General features: G+C 58.4%; 1 protein-coding gene across 1 annotated transcript in view; it reads left to right on the forward strand.

Moving 5' to 3' along the window:
- Window positions 1-1,599: 1,599 nt before the first annotated feature.
- TMEM63C (transmembrane protein 63C) overlaps window positions 1,600-4,100 on the forward strand; it is a 64,818-nt gene continuing 62,317 nt past the window's right edge. The window contains exon 1 of the mRNA XM_006086947.3: window positions 1,600-1,715. The gene's annotated coding sequence lies outside the window, so the exon portion shown is untranslated. The remainder of the gene's footprint in view (window positions 1,716-4,100) is intronic.

Raw genomic sequence — 4,100 nt, forward strand, 5'->3', positions numbered from 1 at the left:
CCCCAGGACCATCACAGCAGCAACTAGTGTTTACTGATCATCACCCACTTTGTATACAATATCTCATTTAACCCTCACAACCACGATTTAAGGTTGTTATTATTATTTCCCCCATTTTATAGATGCAAAGAATGAAGCTCAGAGGGGTCAAGTCCTGTATTTAAGTGGCCCAGACGTGATTCAAATCAAGGCAGCTAGAGTTCTTAAACACTGCTCTTATATGTATCTGGCTTATCTTTGTTATCCTAGAAGAGAGTGATAGAAATGTTTGGACCAGAGGGACCTTAGACCCCGACTAGCCCAATGCTTTCTGTATTATAGATGAGAGGGAAAACAGAGAGATCAAGCAAGTTACCCAAGATTGCACAGCACACTAACAGCTGAGCCAGGGCTAGAACCAGACCCCTGATGCCCTCTTGCTCCTGTACAATAGATGGCCAAAAGCCTGACTGTCCCATGAAAGAATAAAAACTAATGAATGGGTGAGTGAGAGAAGAACTGGATAGACAGAATGTGTCTTGTGGCTCACTTTGAATTTTCATAGAGTGGCTGGATCAGAAGAACCAGAGGGTAGGGATTGGGGGTGGGAGGCAGGTGCTTGGCAAGGAGAGACATAATCAGGGTGTGCCCACCTGGAGGGGGCACTGTGCTGCTGGGTATGAGGAACCAACCCATGAAAGCATAGCTACCCTTTGAGCCCCGCCCCTTAACCCTGTGTTCACACTGCTGCCTCTATCACTTTCTTAGTATATTACTAACATCTCTACTAACACTATTGAGAGCCATGTTCACATCCTGTTTAGCAGCCCTCCTCTCCCATTAGCTTTTGTACAGCAAGTCCTGGACAATGTCTATTAGATAAACGCACCTCGGCCCCTCCCTGGGAGAGAGCGAGAGTGGCTGTTGACTCCTGCCCCTTACCTTTCACACTGACCTTTGGAGGTTCAGACACTGGCTCCTGCCTCCAAACTAGTCCCCTCTAGTAGAGTGGCCAGGATTTCGATGAAACTGGAGACCTGCAGACTGTGCCCCACAGCAAACTGGACAAGACCCAGCCCACTCCCTTGGACTTCCCGAGCCAGCGAGCGAGTGGAGCGATGGCCAGTGTATGGATCTTTCCTTCGCTGGGGAAGAAGGAGGCAGAAACAGCCACTGGGCCGGTGCCAGGAGCTGGTCCCTGGGTGGGGCCGAGTGCTGCTACCTTTGTGGGGTTGTGCGTTTTGGGGTGTTCTGTGTTTATGCTTTGGCTGGCAGGGTTGGGGAGGTTGGTAAGGAACATGCCTCCGTGGACAGCTTGGGTGGGGTGAGAGCTGGAGCGTAGGCAGAGAGGAGCAAGACAGCAGGCAGACAGGGACCGGTAGCCTGTGCGTTTGGGGTGGTAATTTGCAGACGGTTCCTGGTCTAGGTCTCTGAGGCGGAGCCTGGGCCTCTGTCTGAGATGGTCCCGCCCGGGTTTCCCCAGCGGCGGGTCGGAGCAGCCTGGGGCGGGGCCAAGGTCGGCTCCAGCCGGGAGGAGCCGGGATGCCGCTCCCGCGGTGCTGCTGGGGGGAATTTGTCGAATGTCCCTTGGCAGGGGGGCTGGCTTCACCCACCCGGTGAGGAGGAGGACCCGCTGGCAGTCTCCTCCCAGATCCGGAGCGAGTGTCTGTCACCGCATCTCCGCGGCCTGAACACCTTGCCTGGGGCTGGGCCGTGGCACGGAGGGCGCAGAAGTGGTGAGCACGCGGTGGTTGGAGCCCCGCATCGGGGTGGGAGAAGGAGCGCAGAATCCGGGTCTTCCACGAGGTGGGGGTGGGGGGGAGAGGGGGGGCTGCGTGCTCTGTGCTGTCAGGGACCTCTGAGTGGGAGGGGTGGGGGTGGGGGCGACTGCGCCACACTCCTTTGCCTCGCTGGCTTGGCCCGGCCTGGACCCAGGGGAGGGTGGATGGAATGATCCGTCAACTGGGGAGGGCGGAGGGCCGTGTGTCTGGGTCGATCGTCTTCCCGGGTGGTGGAGGAGGAGGGTGCGGGGGGAGGAGGGTGGGTGGGAGGCTTGCCTGGGGGTCCCCGGCCGCCTGCTGACAGCCAGCTGGGAGTTGCCTCCCTAGACCACCCCCACCCAGGGATTCCCCCTGGCTGTGCCGCCCACTCTCGGGCTGAGCTGGGAGGGGTGCGCGCTGCCTCTGCGATCTTCTCTACCGTGAGGAGGGACCACAGCGTCGCCACTGAGCTGCCGCCGGATGGGGTCGCATTCTATGCTGGGTGGGCTGGGCTCCCGGGCCCCCAGGGGCAAAGGATGCTGCCTTCTCTCCCATGCTTTCAAAGAAAGCTTCCTGCCTTCATCCTGGCCTTGGCCGAGAGAGAGAAAGTTTGCATTTGGATGGTGGACCTGGGCAACCTGAGAGCTGGCCTCCCAGGCAGTGCCATGACCGATGCTCTCGGGAGGGCCAGGGGCCAGTCTTGCTCTCTAGATCTCCAGTCCCATCTTCAGTGGACTCCCCCACCCAGCGCCCCTTTCCTCATCCCTGAGGAGGAGGGAGTTACAACTTCCGCCTGGGGCCCCAGGGTGTCATGGGAACACTGTGGGGATCTGAATTGTCGGGGACAGGAAAAAATTGCTCATGAAAAATGCTCATCTGAGCAGAGGGTATATGGGCGTGGGGGAGAGGGTGCCCCGTTCCAGGCGTCAGGCTCCTATTCCAGCCTTGATGGAAGCCAAGTGGCAGTTCCCAGGCTGCTGGGGGAAGGATGGGGACAGCCCACGCCTGCTGGCAAAGAGGCAGGAGGACCACATTGGCCAGTCTGCCTTCTCTCAGCATCACCCTCGTGGTGTATCCCCTCATCCCTACTCTCTCCCAACTCCTGTCCCCAGGAGAAATGGGCCTGAGATTTTGCCCTGGAGGGGAACTTTTCCCGAATTCACCTCGTCCTCCTACTCCACGGGGCAGATGCCTTTCTTTGGAGGAAAATTGAGGTGGGGAGAGAGCAATATTTTCGAGCTGGAGCCAGCCAGCATCATTGGGTGGATGGGGAAAATGAGGCAAGTTTCTCCAGGTCTCTTACCTACATACAGGCCTCCTGACGCCCTGCCCACGTCAGGGCAGACTGGACAAGGCCTCATCCTCTCTCCTCTCTCCCCCCACAGTCCCCAGCCCTGGTAAGAGGAGGCTCCTGGTAGGTGGAGGGGGTGTCAGTAACAATGACAGCCCCAGCTTTTTCTCTTCCTTTAAGATACGTTTTCAAGTTACGTGGGAAAGAAGCAAATGGAACAGGGGGCCAAAGTGACTGGGTCATCTTCTCGCTGTGCACCCACAGCGGACACACAATTTCTAGGGGCTTCTCGGAGCCAAGAGCAGCTATCTCTCCTGCCTGGGTGCCCGCAGCGGTGACCACAGCAGGAGGGGCCCACGGCAGAGCGACCTCTATGACAGCCTGTTATTCTGAGTTGAAGGGAGTTACCTTGTGTGTGTTTCAGACACAGCCTCTGAGCACAGAGCTCGGAAGCTGGCTTCTGGGGATCAGGCATGCCCTGGCTGCATGAGGATCCCCAGTAATCACTGGGGTGACCTGTGGGAGAGGTTGGGGTTCCCAGGAAACCAGATGAGACCGGGCTGCCAGAGAGGGGAGAGGATCCACCATGTGTCGGGCTGCCAGTAGGGTCCCTGCCGGCTCTTCTCCAGGAGGAAGGCCGCTGCCTCACAGTCCGGGAAAGTGGTGGCATGTCCCTCCCAGTGAGCAGAGGCAGAGGCAGGCCTCGGAGAGGCCTCTGGGCCGTGGGAAGAGAGCCTCTTGCAGAACATAGCACCTCGTTCTGGACCAGAGCCCCTATAGGCTGGCACTCTGCCCTCAGTTTCCCTACCTGACAGCTGGGCATGCAAACACCATCCCCAGATGGATGGGCGGGCTTTGGAAACCTGTCAAGTGTTTATTAGAGATGGGAAGTGTTATTCCTGGAGACTCTGGGCTCATTTGAAGCCATCTGTTCCCGGCCTCCACGGGGGAACGGTGGCTGTTCCCTCTACCCCCAGCGCCAGTCCAGGCTTGGAAGGCAGGCTGTCCCCCCCAACCCACTTCAAGTTGGGTCTTGGCCCCAAGGACCTCCTCCCCCCCCCCCCCCCCCC

The sequence above is a fragment of the Myotis lucifugus genome, unplaced genomic scaffold (assembly GCF_000147115.1).
Source record: "Myotis lucifugus unplaced genomic scaffold, Myoluc2.0 scaffold_34, whole genome shotgun sequence".
Classification (NCBI taxonomy): domain Eukaryota; kingdom Metazoa; phylum Chordata; class Mammalia; order Chiroptera; family Vespertilionidae; genus Myotis; species Myotis lucifugus.